This window comes from Xenopus laevis, chromosome 4S (genome assembly GCF_017654675.1).
Source record: "Xenopus laevis strain J_2021 chromosome 4S, Xenopus_laevis_v10.1, whole genome shotgun sequence".
NCBI classification, from domain to species: Eukaryota; Metazoa; Chordata; class Amphibia; order Anura; family Pipidae; genus Xenopus; species Xenopus laevis.
In genome coordinates this window covers 130,007,163-130,027,332 of record NC_054378.1, presented here as the reverse complement: position 1 = coordinate 130,027,332, position 20,170 = coordinate 130,007,163, and the positions used below count along the sequence as shown (strand labels likewise).

The following is a 20,170-nucleotide window of genomic DNA, read 5'->3' as shown; positions in this document are numbered from 1 at the left end:
ACCCCTTCCTATGCTGATGGTGAGATCTCCTTTCCTCCCCACCAATGAATCACTCATTCCCCCTCTCTTGGTAGGGAATCCCATAACCTGACTGTCCTTACAGTAAAGAACCCCTTCCTATACTGATGGTGAGATCTCCTTTCCTCCTCACCAATGAATCACTCATTCCCCCTCTCTTGGTAGGGAATCCCATAACCTGACTGCCCTTACAGTAAAGAACCCCTTCCTATGCTGATGGTGAGATCTCCTTTCCTCCCCACCAATGAATCACTCATTCCCCCTCTCTTGGTAGGGAATCCCATAACCCGACTGCCCTTACAGTAAAGACCCCCTTCCTATGCTGATGGTGAGATCTCCTTTCCTCCCCACCAATGAATCACTCATTCCCCCTCTCTTGGTAGGGAATCCCATAACCCGACTGTCCTTACAGTAAAGAACCCCTTCCTATGCTGATGGTGAGATCTCCTTTCCTCCCCACCAATGAATCACTCATTCCCCCTCTCTTGGTAGGAAATCCCATAACCTGAATGTCCTTACAGTAAAGACCCCCTTCCTATGCTGATGGTGAGATCTCCTTTCCTCCCCACCAATGAATCACTCATTCCCCCTCTCTTGGTAGGGAATCCCATAACCTGACTGCCCTTACAGTAAAGAACCCCTTCCTATGCTGATGATGGGATCTCCTTCCCTCCCCACCAATGAATCACTCATTCCCCCTCTCTTGGTAGGGAATCCCATAACCTGACTGTCCTTACAGTAAAGAACCCCTTCCTATGCTGATGGTGAGATCTCCTTTCCTCCCCACCAATGAATCACTCATTCCCCCTCTATTGGTAGGGAATCCCATAACCTGACTGCCCTTACAGTAAAGAACCCCTTCCTATGCTGATGGTGAGATCTCCTTTCCTCCCCACCAATGAATCACTCATTCCCCCTCTCTTGGTAGGGAATCCCATAACCTGACTGCCCTTACAGTAAAGAACCCCTTCCTATGCTGATGGTACCAATATATAAAGCCGTATATATTAAAGCAAGCTAAGGGATAGGTGTGCTATACAGTCAGAGAAGTGAGAATCGACATATTTATCAATGTCTATTTGAATGTGCCAATTTTTCACATATTATTTTAATTACTTTGTGGAGTCGATTTTAGTTCTTTTCTATTAGTTGCGGTGCAGCGGCGCTGTCTATAGCACCCTACTGATTCAGTCAAAATAATGATCACATGGATAATCTTGTCTGTAGGGGACTGAATCGGTAATTGGGAAAGCAATTAGTAGAAGGGAGCTGCGTGTTATTATGTAGCAATTCAGTCCCTCAGTCTGTAGAAGGAAACTATAGATATGAGCAGGGATATTTGTATTGGGAGGAAGCCGAGCTCTGGCTGTATCATATGAAACTCTATCCCATGGGGTAGTGTCTATATATAGATAGACACTATTTTATAAATATACTATATGGGTCAGGGCACACGCTCAGATTCGGGGAGATTAGTCGCCCGGCAACAAATCTCCTCTTTTTCTGGGGGACTCATCTCCCTGAATGACTAATCTCCCCGAACTGCCTAGAATGTAAATTGCCAGCGGGGTGGCAATCAGAGCGCTTTGCTTTCCGTAGTCGCCCGAAGTCGCCTCACAAGGAAACTTTGGGCGACTTCAGAAAACAAATCGCTCTGAGTGCCATCCCAGTTCGGGGAGATTAGTCGCCCCAAGAACAAGAGATTTGTCACCGGGCGACACATGAATATGAGCCTGTGCTCTGACCCTATATATTAGTAGCAAGTATGGCATCTCTTATGCAGAATGTATGGGGTTTTCTGGATAAGGGACAAGGAATGCCGTGTTGTAAGGCTGCTTAAAAAATAGTATTTTGCGGGGGGGGGGGGGGGGCTGCAAATCTACTTTTGGTCTCCTAGTGTTGAATAAGGTAAGGCTTCTGGATTAGGGTTCCACCATTTCATTTAGTGCACTTCATAATCTGGTTATTATTCTAGATTCAGTCCCAGTTCTAGAGTTGGACCTCCATTCTCTTATGATCCGTTGAATCAGGTTAAATGAGGAGATGAGGTGGTTCTGCTGACTGGGATTGGCTCTGGCACCAAGAGGGGTTCAGTGTCACACGTTGCACCCCAGTGTTCCCCAAAGTATAGGGTTCCGTTCAATTGCAGATGGAGCACCTCCATGATGTGCAGAGACAAGAGCAGCTCCACCGCAGCCTCTGAACCGGGAGCCTCATCTCGGATCCTTCCAGCAGCCGTTGCTAGGTGACAACCCAATTACCTAAAACAAATGGTAAATGGAAGAATGCCGCAAATTATGATTTCTTCCTATGAGTTATGATGTTGGAGAATTAAAGGCACCAAGACGCCAGATGAATGTGTTTCTGTGTGTGGGGTCATTGCTTTATGAAGGGAGTGTATAAATAATAAAGATTATTCCTAAAATAAGGGACCCCCCCATCACATGACAAACAAAACGTAAATTGGTCCCACTGCAAAATCTTTTCTATCCCCTAATGTTTGATTGTGAGAATTCTTCTGCTCTGATTGGCTGTAGGTTCATCTAGCCCCACAAAAATGACAATTGGCTACTGATTGGTCTATCCATGTGGGGATTCCAGTGCTCTCATTGGCTACTTATTGGTCCAACCATTTCAATATTTTCGTACAGGTTGGTGGCAGATTGAATCATCTTTGTTCTAAAGTTTCATGTAATTCTAATTCATCTATAAACAGGGATGGAAGCTGATTCCTAACAGTACCAAAGTGTAATAAATCTAATAAAGTAACAAAAATCATAAACGGAGAATATATTCGCAGTTCATCCCAGTCCAAATATACAAACAATCTCCAAAATTGTGAGTTTTTACGCCAAAAAATAAATCAAAAAGTAGTAAAATGTACAAATATATTTATTAGGAAATTACAAGTGGACGCCTAACGCGTTTCGTGCCTGTTTCGATACGTGTTAGGGGTCCACTTGTAATGTCCTATATTTGCATAGCGGGCCCCCCTAGGCCCAATGCTGTTCGCCCTTGTCCTCTCCCCTTTATTTGAGCAATTTTTCATCATTGGGACCGGAGCAATGGGGATTTGCACACAGGAAATGTAAATATCTACTGAATCTCCAGCGCATCCCCAGTGTTTCTGAACCAATGGGAGTGTAGTTGGGCAACATGCCCCCCCCCCTAAAATCCTGCCACCCTAGGCCTGGCCTTGATGGCCTTTGCACAAATCCCGGCCTGTATATTTGTACATTTATTTATTTGGAGATTGTTTCTAATTCATCTAAGGGTGGCCATTAGTGATGGGCGAATTTGCGCCTTTTCGCTTCGCCGAAAAATGTGCGAATTTCCCGCAAAATTTGCGAAACGGCACCAGCGTCCATAATTGCGAATTTTTTTTGACGCGGGCGAATTTTTGCGGGCTTTTCGCAAATTTTTTCGCCGGTGGCAAATCCCGCAAATTCACCGTGAATTCACCCATCACTAGTGGCCATACACGGGCACATTTTTTACTTCCAAACGTCTGATTTTAGAACGTTCCGATAATATCGGTAAGTTATCGGATAGTTGATGGTGTACGAACGATCGCAACATTATCGTTCGCAAAATTGATCGGATGAATTTTAGTCGTTCAGGGTTAAATCCGTCTTTGCGCCTGTCAGGATTGTAGCACAAGCCAACGAACATATACGGAACAACGAACATAAACGGAAGGACCTGAACGTTCTTTGCTCAAAACTTCATTTGTAACTATATGAACTATGTAAAGAAATAAATTAGCGACTGCAGGAATATCACCCTATCAACTCATATGTGAGAGAAGTTTATTATGTCATAGCAAGATATAAATCCATATGTCTGTATGGAGCAGGGAAGGAGATACTGACTATATACTACAGACAGCGCCACTCCTCGTTTGTTGAACAACGGTTATATCTGTTCATATGATCGTTCTCCGTGGATGGCATATCGTATGGTAAAATAATCGTCAGGCGATCGTTTAACGAAACGAACGTTCATCGCAGAACGATAAAAGTATGGCCACCTTAAGTTTAACCCTTTAAGATTTTAGCTGGATGAATAGATAAAGTCACATGGAAATTTGTTTCGTACAATTTTCGGACCGTGTGTGAACTGTCGTAACATTTTCGTTCCATGGTGATCGGTTGTTTAGCCCCAGGTCTAACCATTAGATTTCTGTTGGCTAATGATAATATCTCTGCATTGCCTATGTGACCATATCAATGGCTGACCGTCACTTCTATCTGTCAGACATAACTTTCCTACGATTGCTGTCATGGGCAGAACTTTGTCTCTTTTACTAATTTATTTCATCTGAACGGTGAGGTGAGAAGATTGGGACGTCCGATCATTCGTTGGATACAAGGATAAAATTTGCAGGTCTATGGCCAAGTAAAGTTTTCAGTATACAGACACCCGCTGAACTCTTGAGAACTTATGTGTGTGTGTGTATATATATATATATATAATACACAAAAGCCATGAATATCTTGTAAATGATATCCTTATAAACGGTGAGTTCTGAAGTCATCAGTTATAAACGGTGAGTTCTGATGTCATTTCTGTCACATGACTCACTGAAACTTGTGTATTATAATAAATAAAGTACCCCCAGTTGTAAAATATAAGGATATTAGAAGTTACCTCGGAGTTCCATGACCTGTATAAAAACACTCGGCCTTGGGCCTCATACTTTTATATGGTCATGAAACTCCTCGGTAACTCCCCTCCCAACAACACCAAGCTTCGTCCCCTTTCCTTAAATAACAGACCAATCACATCTGACGGTTTTGGCGCGAGCAACTTTTCCGACGAGCGTCCAAAATTTTTTGACGGAAATGCAGAAATTCACTGCATATTCGTGCCTCCCGAATTTATTTGCCCGTTACTACATCTGAAATCTTGGGTGAAAAAGGCCGCAGTTTATTTATTAAATCACATAAATAACCGCTATCAACCAAATGCATTGAGTGTAGGGCAATGTACCATCACATTTATCAAATATCTTAACTATTAAAGGACCAGTAACATAATTATTTTTTTTAAAAATTCATTTCTTTTTAACGAAAAAAAACACACCAAGACAGTTTTTAACTTTTAATTTGCAAAGCTTTTATTAAGAAATTACTTACTGACTGGTGGTTTTTTTTTTGTTAAAAAGAAACATTTTTATGTTACTGGTCTTTTAACTTACTTGACATCTGATAGCTGCTGAATGCTGCAAAGAATTGTACCCAGTAGTGAGGGGCCCACCTGCTGTCCTTTCTAGGAGCAACTTTCATCCATAACTGACGCCGCTTCCACTGGGCCCTTTCCATCACTTTGGCCCCAGGTCTAACCCTACACTTGTTACCATACCTCCCAACATTTTGGAAGTAAAAAGAAGGACAAAAAATTTTTTTCCCGCACAAAGCGCAGCAATTTTTTGACCACACCCCTTTATGTGGCCACACCCCCTAATTACCATGTTTGTTTTACAAAATTTGGCAGGTTATGAAAGTTTGAAAATATTTCTCCTTATCTAAACTGTGTTTTTGTGTCTCAAAATTGTTACAAAGTATCTTATTTGCACCTGTTAGCTGTTCTGGGCTCTCTGCTAAAAGCCAATTAAGTGAGAAACTTTGTTTCTTTTTCTGGCTGTTCAGTGCAGAGAAAAGAGGGACTTTCCAGTACAAATGAGGGACTGCGGGTTGAGCTGTCAAAAGAGGGACTGTCCCTCTGAAAAAGGGACAGTTGGGAGGTATGTTGTAACCACTCTCACCAGCTCCCCCCTTAGGGGAGTCCCTCCCGCTGCAACATTAACTACCGTAACACTTTCCCATTACCCAACTACCCCTTTATTCTGGGGAGGGTGGGCAGGAACTACAACCCCCATAATCCCTAACCTCCTTTTACGCTTCCCTCCAAGCCCTGTCATTCCCAGTTCCTGGCTCACTCCCCGGGGAATTCCATTCAGCCCAATGGCAACTGCCTTCATCCCTGAAACACAAGCGGCTTTATCTCAATTCTGCCCGATAAGATGAAATTATCCTGTTGTGTTGCACATTCATAATGACCAATTGACATTATAAGGTTAGAGAGTGGAGAGACGTGAAAAAGAGAAATAATGTATTACCCTTATTAACTTAGTTGCCCTTCTCTGCACTCTCTAACCTTTATAATGTCTGGTTTTGTGAACTTAACAAGCAAATGTCCACCTTTTAACTTCCCATTGACTGTTTGGCTTGGAGTTTCAGTTTACTTTGATAGGGAATTGTGGGGGCCTCTGTGGCTTATCAGTGTCAGTGACCAATGAGTGGCAACACCAGCCACCCTCCTTCTCTATATGCTCATATAAGGGGGTACTCTTGCATTTGGTGGGGGTGGTTTGACTCTTACCCCCAATGGTAAATTTAATGGGTAGCTGGCAATGTGAGTGGGGTCCTGGGAATAGTAATGAGCCTCGGATGAAGAAATAAAGGAGGCAGACCCTGCTGGGCCAAGTTCTATTGGTGCACAAGGCCTGACATCATCACAACCACCTTCTCTACCGCCATTGATCGTTTGCAACCACACCTACTGCGTAGCTCCTCCCCTGCTGGTTGCTTGATCACATCCCCCCATGCTGGTCTCTAACTTATTGCCTCCTCCAAGTTGCACCCTCCACCCTGTTGTGCTTTATGCAGCCACTAGAGATGTCGCGAACTGTTCGCCGGCGAACTTGTTCGCGCGAACATCGGGTGTTCGCGCTCGCCGGAAGTTCGCGAACGTCGCGCGACGTTCGCCATTTTGGGTTCGCCATTGTTGGCGCTTTTTTTTGCCCTCTCACCCCAGACCAGCAGGTACATGGCAGCCAATCAGGAAGCTCTCCCCTGGACCACTCCCCTTCCCTATAAAAACCGAAGCCCTGCAGCGTTTTTTCACTCTGCCTGTGTGTGCTGAAGAGATAGTGTAGGGAGAGAGCTGCTGCCTGTTAGTGATTTCAGGGACAGTTGAAAGTTTGCTGGCTAGTAATCGTTTTGATACTGCTCTGTTATTGGAGGGACAGAAGTCTGCAGGGGTTTGAGGGACATTTAAGCTTAGGTAGCTTTGCTGGCTAGTAATCTACCTTCTACTGCAGTGCTCTGTATGTAGCTGCAGTGGGCAGCTGTCCTGCTTCTGATCTCATCTGCTGACTGCTGCAATAACAGTAGTCCTTGTAAGGACTGCTTTTATTTATTTTTTTGTTGTTTTACTACTACTACTACTACTACTACTATAAGAGCCCAGTGCTATTAGTCTAGCAGTGTTGGGGAGTGGGACTGGTGTGCTAATCTGCTGCTCCTAGTAGTTCAGCAGCACCAACTTTAATTTTTTTTTTTTAATATTCATTTTTTTTTTATTTTACTTTTTTTTATTTTACTACCGCTGTAGTAGTGTATAAGTTGACCTTTTAGGCATTATTTGCCCTGTAGGCATTATTTGCACACTGTTTTCTTCAACCCGCCATCGAGCTGTGTGACCTTGTTCACATTCTGTCTAAATATCCATAATATTACCGTCTCCAGAAAAAACACCGGAGTCACTTTTTTCAAGCAGCCATAATATATTTTACGTAATCCGTATCCACCGCTGTAGTAGTGTATACGTTGGCCTTGTAGGCATTATTTGCACACTGTTTTCTTCAACCCGCCATCGAGCTGTGTGACCTTGTTCCCATTCTGTCTAAATATCCATAATATTACCGTCTCCAGAAAAAACACCGGAGTCACTTTTTTCAAGCAGCATTCATATATTTTACGTAATCCGTATCCACCGCTGTAGTAGTGTATACGTTGGCCTTGTAGGCATTGTTTGCCCAGTTTTTTTGGCCGCAGCCACTGAAGCACAGAGGCCAGAAAAAATATGCCATATAAATGCTGAAAATAGTAATTTTTTGCCATACGTTGACTCAACGTATATGGCAAAAAATGACTATTTTCAGCATTTATATGGCATATTTTTTCTGGCAACTGTGCTTCAGTGGCTGCGACCAAAAAAATGCATATTTTCTGCATTATATGGCATAATTTTTCTGGCCTCTGTGCTTCAGTGGCTGCAACCAAAAAAATTTATATTTTCAGCATTTATATGGCATAATTTTTCTGGCAACTGTGCTTCAGTGGCTGCGACCAAAAAAATGCATATTTTCTGCATTTATATGGCATAATTTTTCTGGCCTCTGTGCTTCAGTGGCTGCAACCAAAAAAATTTATATTTTCAGCATTTATATGGCATAATTTTTCTGGCAACTGTGCTTCAGTGGCTGCGTCCAAAAAAACTGGGCAAACAATGTCTACAAGGTCAACGTATGGCGAAAAATTACTATTTTCAGCATTTATATGGCATATTTTTTCTGGCAACTGTGCTTCAGTGGCTGCGTCCAAAAAAACTGGGCAAACAATGCCTACAAGGTCAACGTATGGCAGTTGTTTAAAGAGAACAGTAGATTACTAGCCAGCAAAGCTACCTAAGCTAAAATGTCCCTCAAATCCCTGCAGACTTCTGTCCCTCCAATACAGAGCAGTATCAAGCAGATTACTAGCCAGCAAGCTTACTATCATCTGTCCCTGAAATCACTAACAGCTCTCCCCCTACACTATCTCTTCCAAGCACACACAGGCAGATTTTTCAGATACATTTTTGCCCTTGATCCCCCTCTGGCATGCCACTGTCCAGGTCGTTGCACCCTTTAAACAACTTTAAAATCATTTTTCTGGCCAGAAATGTCTTTTCTAGATGTTAAAGTTCGCCTTCCCATTGAAGTCTATGGGGTTCGCGAACCGTTCGCGAACCGCTCGCATTTTTGCGCAAGTTCGCGAATATGTTCGCGAACTTTTTTTCCGACGTTCGCTACATCCCTAGCAGCCACTTATTGTGCTGACCCCTAATTCAAGTTAGGGCCCCAAAACTTTGCTAAATTGACCCGATCTACCCAGATATATTGACGTTGCTCATTAATTAGGGTTTTACTGGGCGAACTACACTCCCGACCCCCCAGCAACTGCAGGATCCGATTCATTTTTATTTGCACCCCAGCTTTAGTCTATGGCCCAGTGCTGGTCCTCTTTGAGGGCATCTCCAAGATAACCAGCTTTGTTGGGCAGACAGTTCTTACAATAACTTCTGGCTGGTTATACTTGGTACATCTGTTTACCTTTTTCCAGATATGGTGTTGGTGTGTGTTGTACAGCATTGCACTTACCACATTGTTTACAGCCTGTAGCTTGTAGTACAATACTATGGGGAGAATAATATCTTGCTGCCTTTAGCTGCTGCAGACTGACCTTGATCACTAAAAGCCCATTGTCCACAAGTTCAAGCTCTTGTCTCCACTGTAGGTGAATAAGTAGGATTCACATAATGTTGACAAAGCAGTTGGGCGTTGTACATCATCAGAGAGTCCTGTGTAGGCAAATCCCGACCGGCCAAGGAATCAGGGACTTTTTGCCCGAAACCCAACCACTTTGTGGGTATCCCGTGGGTACTGGACCTGATGCAGGACTCTACTTTGAGTCACTATATCATGGATTTGCCATTGATTTAAAGGAGAAGGAAAGGCTAAAATGAAGTTACCTTTATCAGAAAGGTCTATATAGATACAACAGTAAACCCTCAAAGTAATGCTGCTCTGAGTACTCTGTCAAAAGAAACACCACATTTCTTTCCTTCTATCGTGTACTCATGGGCTTCTGTATCAGACTAACTGTTTTCAGCTTAAACCTCCAGGGCTAGGGCTTGAGCATGCTCAGTTTGCTCCTCTCTCCCTCCTCCCTGCTGTAATCTGAGCTCCGAGCTATGAGCGAGCAGGGAGCAACTCTGGCAGGAAGTGATGTCACAGCAAGCTAATATGACAGCTGCTATCCTTAACCAACAGAGACAGATTCTAGAGCTGCTACTCCGGTATGATAAAGCATTCTGCAGAATTAATATAATATTATAGCTTGCACTATTGTGGCTAATCTATTGGCAATAAACTGCTTTGGTAGTTTTCCTTCTCCTTTAATTGCATTATGTTAGGCACAAATATGGAGCAGAATTGATGCAGATTTCCCAGTGATGCCGACCTCAGGTCTCACCCGAAATCTCTTCCATCCCTGATGAAATCCATTACTTCCCTGCACGGCCGACTGCTTTATTCTGGGATGTCAGGGGAATGTAATGGGCAATATTTCTTGCCTCTGCTGTGACTTACTATAGCTGCGCTGCTGCCGCGCGGATCTCTCGGCCTTGTTGGCGACGCAGGGAAATGGAGCCATTGTGAGAGGCAATAAATCCCTTTGATGCAGATGTGGCTCATAATGGGAAATCTTTTCTCTCTCCCTCCTACCAGTTTCTATTATAGGAGAATTTTTCTATTAATGTAACGTGATAACATCTCGTGCGGATAAGTCGCCGGTCATAGACATTGCGCAGCTGTCACCCGATGATAGTCGCTTGGAGAGAACAGCAAAGTTGCAGATGAAATGCTCTTCCCTTTCCCCTTTCATTGACAGAAATAAACTGGTTTTTATAACAAAGAGAAGTGAAAATGCTCTTTTTTTTTTTTCTTTTGTACAGTTTTCCTTCCAAATATGGAAAAAGCAAATATTTCTATCCGTGTGCAATGGTGCATGCAGCCGCATTTATCTAGAAATCTGCTCAATAAATTGCTGCGGCTCCGAGGCACGGACGTTGCTTTTAAGTTGGGGTTTGGGCACAGACAGCCGTTAATGCAGAGCTTTTGGTCATGGGATATAATATAATAGTGAGATGGGATGGTCTATATGCTGATACATATATATATATGTTTAATGGATAGCCTTGAGTGAGTGCATTGTTGTGGTCTCAGCGCTATACACTTGCATTAGTTACGCTACAGTGCCACATATTTGCCCATAATGGACTTTGGCAGCACTTGAATTGACCTCAAAGAGTTGCACCATCTGTTTATGTAGCACTGGCCAGGCCTCCTGGCACTAAATGAAGGTGGAAGATGGGGAGGCACTGGTGCCCCTGGATTGCCCTTTCTTGTTATTTATGTCATACATAGAAGGAGTAGGGCACACAAGTTACTCCAGCACTCTGTCCTTAAAGGGATTCTGTCGTGATTTTTATGGTGTAGTTTTTATTTCTAAATGACACTGTTTACACTGCAAATAATTCAATGTACAATATAAAATGTCATTCCTGAACCAGCAAGTGTATTTAGTTGTAATATTGGTGTGTAGGTGCATCTCAGCTCATTTTGCCTGGTCATGTGATTTCAGAAAGAGCCAGCACTTTAGGATGGAACTGCTTTCTGGCAGGCTGTTGTTTCTCCTACTCAATGTAACTGAATGTGTCTCAGTGGGACCCGGATTTTACTATTGAGTGTTGTTCTTAGATCTACCAGGCAGCTGTTATCTTGTGTTAGGGAGCTGCTATCTGGTTACCTTCCCATTGTTCTGTTGTTAGGCTGCTAGTGGCAGGGTTGGACTGGGCCCACTGGGCTGCTGTTTTAGGCCCCCCCTCCAGGTCCCCTGCTGAGATGGGCCCCCTGCCAAGTGGGCCCCCTGCTGTGTACCCTGCGGAGCCTGCCACCCGATGCACTGTGCGTGCGCACACTTTGTATTTACCATGACCTGCACGATAAAGGGAGATGCGGCAGCGAGCGGATCTGTGCTGGCGGGGCCCACAAGAGCCAGGGGCCCGCCGGCCCAGTCCGACCCTGGCTGGGGGAAAAGGGAGGGGGTGATATCACTCCAACTTGCAGTACAGCAGTAAAAAGTGACTGAAGTTTATCAGAGCACAAGTCACACGACTGGGGGCAGCTGGGAAAGTGACAATATGTCTAGCCCCATGTCAGATTTCAAAATTAAATATAAAAAAATCTGTTTGCTCTTTTGAGAAATGGATTTCAGTGCAGAATTCTGCTGGAGCAGCACTATTAACTGATGCGTCTTTTCACTGATCAACATTTTTTTCCCTGAAATTATCCATTTAATAATGGAAGAATCGAGTATAGTAAGTAGATAAAAGACTAGGAGAATAAAGAGGTTTAGTGAGGAGAGGAGGAATAATAGTTTGGAAAGTGGACCTATGGTCTAAGGTTTTCTGATGGGCCCCTGGCATCCCAGTCCAACACTTGGTACATCTCTGCTCATGTTAATGAGTTTTTGGGGAAACCTAGGCAACAGAGGTGGATGATAGGGCTCAGGTAGGAACAAGGAAGATAGATATAAAGTGGTTAAACCGATATGGAGTGTCCAAGAAGTGCCGCCAGTGTAATGACCGGCACATGGTGGACAGAAAGTGGTGTCTCCTTGAAAGCCCCTTACCCGCACACCAGCCTGCTAGTTAAGCCTAGTTAAGCCTGCTAGTTAAGCCTGCTTGTTAAGATGGATGCACATATATGATGAGGGTCTTTGTCTTTTTGGTGGGCCAGACCAGGTCCAAATTATATTGTTTAGGGTTTAATAGACAAACCCAATCAGAACCATTGGGAGGAGACTATAGCAAAGCCCCAATGTGACTTCAGAAAATAAGGTTTTGTAACCATTATTTTAAATTATTGCTTGAGCTCCAATCAGATTTTAGTCTGTATAAGCCGCCCCGAGCCTGTATATGGCCAACGTTAGACTATATTGTCCCAATATTGTAGGGTAAAAATGGACTTCCCTTACTAAAATCTTTTTTATTTTAAGGATACAGCCCCAATTTGTTCCTTCGCCTCAGCCACTCATAACTGGAATCTGTCTCTGTCTTTGTCTTTAATCTCTCCCAACTCGTGTCGATTCAGCATTCATCACCAAAGCCCCATTCTAATGTTGTTATGTTTTCCGGGACCCCCCACAGACCAAGTGATTGTTGCCGGCTGGTTCCTTTGTAAGAGCCTTTTATTACGGCGTTGTTGCCATTGATAGATTTCTGCTGGAACTCAAGAGGGTTCGTCTGGGTCATGTGTGAGGAACAATCAGAGGAGCTTTAGTCTCAGTTTAGTACTTTGGCAACTTATTTACATTTTTGTGCATTGCAGGAGGAGTTCAAAAAGGATTGTGGGTATTAAGTGGCAAGTATTTATTGCTCCTTCTCTTGGTTTATGTCTTTCTCTTCACCTTCTCGCCTTTGTCCTTTTCTTCTGACCTTGGCTCTTTATTTTTTGCTCTCTTTCCACCTTTCTTCTCTCTTTTCCTTCATTTCCTCTCTCCTTTCTTATTTAGAAAGTGGGAATAATCTTGGTATTAGCCCAGAAGGAGGAACAGAGGAAGACACTGATGGACCCTGGACCTACCAGATATTTTATATTACCCTGGTGGGCTAATCTATTCCTGGGCTTAATTTCTTGAGTAGAAACAAAGGTCTAGGGTTGGATTCCCATCAAAAGTCCAGTTTAGGCAATGTATATCCTTGGCCAAGTTCATGGGAACAGACACAGTTTTTTTGGACAATACAAAAAGCAGGTGGCTGGCCTGGAAATGTAGTTGCAGAAGAAGAAAAGGTTGAGTTGAAGTTGACTGGTCTTGATAGCACATGTTTCAGGTTAAGGTCTGGAGAACATAAGTGTAAAGTTAAATAACTGTCTATGACATCCCATACCTAGGAACAAGGTTCTACTGAAAGACTGATGTAGCTAAAATAAGTCCATGGTGGAGTTCACATCAATAAGATGATAACCCATGGCTTGGGGAGGAGTTACAGCAAGTGGTTGGTCTTGATGGGAAAGATCAAGGATTAAAGTCCCAGTGACAGACCAATCGTGAAAACACAGGTTTAGAGTCAAGATCACACAAGAGGCTGATCTTGAAACTGTAGATTTAGGGTCAAGATTACAAACATAGGCCGGTCTACCCAACTCACTCTTAGGCTTAAAGTCCAGCAAGAAGCTGGTCTGAGGAACATAGGTCTTGGGTCAAGATATGGTTGAAATCAAGGGCCGTCTGTGCCCCATGTGTCATCATATATTGGAGAAAAGTTGAGAGAATAACTAGGCAAAAATGCAAATGTTCTCTGTCCATCACTATTGAAGAAACCTTTACTAACTGCACATTACTCATAGGGGTCACGTGGCACCGTCACATTTAGAAGCTGGTGGAAATAACCGCACAGAACTGACCCATCTTGCCCATTGTTACATCACTTTCAATAAGAAATAATGTAACCGTTTTTTTAAAAAATATTTAAATTAGGTTTAATTGCAACAAAACTAAATATCTTCAATCTCGGCTGTCACTGTAATTTCAACTCACTTTTGGTTTCTATGGCAGCCAGCCTTGACAGCTGTTTGATAGTCGCTAAGTGACAATAAGAATAGAGCACAAACTTAATAAAACTATATTCTGAGTCTTAAACACAATTGATGATATAGTGTCGGCTCCTGCCAATTCCTTCTGAGAGGGAAACTCTGCTTCTTTCCTGATGTAATTTCTTGTTCTGTAACCTACTCATTGATAGTTTTCCTTTAAACAATGACTGACCGTACTCATAGTGTGGCTGCCATAGTTTTATGGGATCTCTCTGTACAGACTATGAGCAAACTTAGGGGACTGTTCCTGCTGAATTGTGCTTAGTACAGGGGAATACCTATGCTGCCATAGTTTTATGGGATCTCTCTGTACAGACTATGAGCAAACTTAGGGGACTGTTCCTGCTGAATTGTGCTTAGTACAGGGAATACCTATGCTGCCATGGTTCCTCCTGTCAATGTTATTTCCCATTTGTCTTATAGGAACTATTGATGGGTGAATAAATTTGCTGCGAATTTCCGCATTTCGCCGCCGCCAAATAAATCCGGTAAACTGCAGCAAAAATTAGCCAGTCAAAAATCTCATCGAAAAACTTTGGGCGGGTGTCAGAATAGTCGCGCGCATAAACATTGTCAAGCGTCAAAATTATTCGGGCGCTCATTGACTTTTGGCATTTGGCCAAAATAGGCGCGCGTACAACAATAGACGCAGGCGCTGAATTTACTTGTGTCAAAATACTTTTGACGCCCACTGTCTTCAATGCGTTTTGTGAATTTTTTGGGACAAAGTTGCCCATCAGTAATAGGAACCTTTCTGCATTCACAGTAGCCAGACAATTAGCCCAATCCCTAGACCCCAGGCTAGTGGCAGAGTTGCAGCAACTCATTCCCGGCACAATTCATGCCCCCCCCCCCCGCTGCTGAAAAGACAAAGACTTCTCGCTCCACTGAGTCAAGCTCCAGAGTTAATATCTCCAGCGGAACATTCATTTATCATCACTGGATCTGTACAGAGACTTGTACTAATAGAGGGAGATCGGAATCACAAGCCCAACATTTCCAGGCGGCTCAGGAACCATTTGTGGCCGAGAATCTCACATTGTGCAGAGTCAGAACAACAACAAAAAGGAATATTTTCATGTTTAATGGCTTCACTGCTCGGAAATAAACAGACGGGGTCGTGGGTAGTGAAACCTGAGCCAGGGGCTGTTTGGGAGGGAAGCTGAGCCCATTGTACATACAGTCTCTTATCCTCCACTGTCCTCTATCTGCTCTTTTTACATAACCTTTTATAGATACCTTGAAATGAGTCAGCATAGGTATTCCCTGTACTAAGCACAATTCAGCAGGAACAGTCCCTAAGTTTGCTCATAGTCTGTACAGAGAGATCCCATAAAACTATGGCAGCATAGGTATTCCCTGTACTAAGCACAATTCAGCAGGAACAGCCCCTAAGTTTGTTCATAGTCTGTACAGAGAGATCCCATAAAACTATGGCAGCATAGGTATTCGCTGTACTAAGCACAATTCAGCAGGAACAGTCCCTAAGTTTGCTCATAGTCTGTACAGAGAGATCCCATAAAACTATGGCAGCATAGGTATTCCCTGTACTAAGCACAATTCAACAGGAACAGCCCCTAAGTTTACTCATAGTCTGTACAGAGAGATCCCATAAAACTATGGCAGCATAGGTATTCCCTGTACTAAGCACAATTCAGCAGGAACAGTCCCTAAGTTTGCTCATAGTCTGTACAGAGAGATCCCATAAAACTATGGCAGCATAGGTATTCCCTGTACTAAGCACAATTCAGCAGGAACAGTCCCTAAGTTTGTTCATAGTCTGTACAGAGAGATCCCATAAAACTATGGCAGCATAGGTATTCCCTGTACTAAGCACAATTCAGCAGGAACAGTCCCCTAAGTTTGCTCATAGTCTGCACAGAGAGATCCCATAAAACTATGGCAGCATAGGTATTCGCTGTACTAAGCACAATTCAGCAGGAACAGTCCCTAAGTTTGCTCATAGTCTGTACAGAGAGATCCCATAAAACTATGGCAGCATAGGTATTCGCTGTACTAAGCACAATTCAGCAGGAACAGTCCCCTAAGTTTGCTCATAGTCTGTACAGAGAGATCCCATAAAACTATGGCAGCATAGGTATTCCCTGTACTAAGCACAATTCAGCAGGAACAGTCCCTAAGTTTGCTCATAGTCTGTACAGAGAGATCCCATAAAACTATGACAGCATAGGTATTCCCTGTACTAAGCACAATTCAGCAGGAACAGTCCCCTAAGTTTGCTCATAGTCTGTACAGAGAGATCCCATAAAACTATGGCAGCATAGGTATTCCCTGTACTAAGCACAATTCAGCAGGAACAGCCCCTACTCTAAGTTTGTTCAATTCTACCACTGCAGTTGTGGGCAGCTTTGGACCCTAGGGACCCACTGGCTTATAGAGTAGAAGGATTATATAAAGAGCGGAATTAACAGCAGTAACAGTAAAATACATTTACATTGTGTGTTTACATAAGGAGGGAGGTATAAGTGCTCTCACAGGACTAGTGAATCTTTTCTGGCAGAAACAGCCCTGAGCACATTTCTCAGACTCCCTCCCCTGTCTCCTGATGTGCCTCTCCCCTCCCTGTTATACATTATTAGCTCAATATAAACATTGCTCTGAACCTTCTGTTCCTCTTTCCTATACCTCCTGTCTCTGCCCTTATAGTTACATCACTGAGAGGCAGAGCAGTGCATTCTGGGAAAGTGAAGAAGACATGAATCTCATGGATCATTTTGGGGCCCACAAGCTCTTCAGATCCCCTTTAAGCAGCATTTTATATAATTGACTTAAAACAGATAATCACCCTGAGTCATCACCAGCCAACAACTCTTTTGCTCATCTTGTGACCCATGTTAATGTCACAATGGGCACAATGCAACTTGTGACATCATTCTGATCCTCTGACATCATGCCGTGCAGTATAATGGGCAGATATACAGAGGAAGGGTCTGTTCAAAACATATTCTCATTGCTGCAGATCAAAATAAAGCAGAAAGCGCAGGGGGGGGGGGAGCTGAATTAATGACATTTCCTATTTATTCATTACACAAGTGTCACTTTGATAAATGGCAGGTTTAAATACGGTGAAAGTTAAACGTATTCATTTGAGGCTTCTGATTCTGGAGAGAGAGATAAAATGTAAAATAAAATAAATCAATTAAAGTTGGGGAGAGAAGCTTCTCTGTTTTGAGACCAAAATTGTTTGTGCTGCCCCTAGTGACGCCATGTTTCCCCCGCGCTCACCTAACGGCCCAGAGCAAGTGCCCCCTGCTAAAGTGCCGGTACCAAAGCCCAAAACATCTTCATTCTTGTCTCAACATGAACCTGTTTTCTTGTTTCCTGATTTGTTACATTTCTTTTATTTGAGTGACATTTTTTATTTGCCCATAAGAATCTGATAGGGAGAACTTTTATTTGGCCTCTCTTGGTTTAATTTCCCTGCGTTCACCTGTTGTACCACATTGAGCCACTGGGTGGCAGCACCTGAGAAACAGCAACACAAGTGTGAACAAAGTTTATCTGCAGCCAATTCCTATGAGCTTGCGCCACACTCAACTTTCTTCCAAACGTTATCATTTATATATATTTTATTAGATATACTTCTGACATATTCTGCAGCGCTGTACAAATATTATACATCATTCCCATCAATCCCTGTACCTGTGAGCTTACAATCTAAAGTCTTTATCACATTCCCATCACTCCCTGTTCCAGTGAGCTTACAATCTAAGGTCCCTATCACATTCCCATCAGTCCCTGTCCCAGTGAGCTTACAATCTTAGGTCCCTATCATTCCCATCAGTCCCTGTCCCAGTAAGCTTACAATCTAAGGTCCCTATCACATTCCCATCAGTCTCTGCCCCAGTGAGTTTACAATCTAAGGTCCCTATAACATTCCCATCAGTCTCTGCAGCAGTGAGCTTACAATCTAAGTTCCCTATCACATTCCCATCAGTTTCTGCCCAGTGAGCTTACAATCTTAGGTCCCTATCACATTTCCATCAGTCCCTGCCCCAGTGAGCTTACAATCTAAGGTCCCTATCACATTCCCATCAGTCCCTGTCCCAGTGAGTTTACAATCTAAGGTCCCTATCACATTTCCATCAGTCCCTGCCCCAGTGAGCTTACAATCTAAGGTACCTACCACATTCCCATCAGTCCCTGTCCCAGTGAGTTTACAATCTAAGGTACCTACCACATTCCCATCAGTCTCTGCCCCAGTGAGATTACAATCTAAGGTCCCTATCACATTTCCATCAGTCCCTGCCCCAGTGAGCTTACAATCTAAGGTCCCTATCACATTCTCATCAGTCCCTGCCCCAGTGAGCTTACAATCTAAGGTCACATTCACACCGATGGACTTGGACAGAACAGGCCTTACAACATTGGGTGCAGTGAGGACGATTTGCGTCATTTTGCTGATACTTTCTGCCCATGACGCTCCGTGTGCCCCACTCTGCTCGCTCGTTATCACATATGACTGATTAGCACTAACTGCCACTCACTCTCCTGGATACAAATGCTCAGCCCTAGTCTGAGAAATCACATTGTAACTGCAGTGCAACAATAAAGGGGGTACCCAAGCAGAACCCAAACCCCTCTGCACTCCATTTAGCCCCGTCCTGCTGTGGGAATAGTCGGGGGTACAGAGCCAGCTCATTTCATGTAGAGACTTTACAGGAAGTAGAGAGGATTCTGCTCATTAGAGCTTGCAATCTAAAAGTCAATGTGAAAGACTTGGCATTAGAGCACATGTGTAGCAGCCCTCGATTCTTTATGTTACACATCTCACAGTCTAACAGAACCTCAGAGGAAGAGTAGCTGAAGGAAACCAACTGGTAGAACCTGGTGCAAGTCATGTTGAGTAGGGGCTGTACAGTATAATAAAGATAATGAAGATACAAAAGAACTCAGTAACCATAGGACAGACTGAGACATAAAGATTGTCAATTAATTTGTATTATAAACCTTCAGGGGGTGTAATGGTGTAAACCCAGGCCCCTAGTAAAGTACATTTATGGGACCTCTGAGTATGGGCTACTAGAGGGTGGTTGTGCTGTGGCCTTGGGGCAGTTGAGTGGGAAGGAGCAGGGCAATGGCCGAATCTTGTTTATTCACCAGTAGCTCCTCCCAGCAGCCAGGAGGAGCCAATCAGATAAGAGTAAAGGAGGTACCATGTTAAAGAGGAAAAAGGGTGTTGCAGGGAGAGTTGGGAAGTTGTGGGATTCTCTACATCAGTGGTCCCCAACCAGTAGCTCGCGAGCAACATGTTGCTCACCGACCCCTTGGATGTTGCTCCCAGTGGCCTCAAAGCAGGTGCTTATTTTTGAATTCCCAGCTTCAAGGCAAGTTTTGGTTGCATAGAAACCAGGTGTTCTGCCAAATAGAGCCTCCTGTAGGCTACCAGTCCATGAAGGGACTACCAAACAAGCAACAACAACCCTTAATTGACATCCCCATGGAATTTTTCATGCTTGTGTTGCTCTCCAACTCTTTTTTACATTCAAATGTGGCTCACGAGTAAAAAAAGGTTGGGGACCCCTGCTCTACATGAAGCAGCTGAACTGAAAGATACATTAGACAGGTACAAGGAAGGGACAGATGCCTTTTTTAGAAAGTGGGAAAATAAAGGGTTCCCTAATTATGAGCACAAATATGATCCAGGGACTTGTTCAGATGGGGTCAGGTAGGAATGTTTAGCCCCAATCAAGCAGAGTGAGATTCAATGGGTTTCCTCTGTATCAGCGGTGACTCCGGCAAGTTTCATTTAGGAAAATAGTTTGAACTTAATGGATGTGGGACCTTTGACATCCTGAATGACTTTACTACTGGGATTTGATTATTCCCATTGTGTTATATGAATATGAACTGCTGGGAGGGAGG

At 43.5% G+C, this 20,170-nt stretch overlaps 1 protein-coding gene across 1 annotated transcript in view; it reads left to right on the top strand.

Annotated features, from left to right (window-relative positions):
* cacna2d3.S (calcium channel, voltage-dependent, alpha 2/delta subunit 3 S homeolog) overlaps window positions 1-20,170 on the top strand; it is a 174,428-nt gene that overhangs the window by 23,530 nt on the left and 130,728 nt on the right.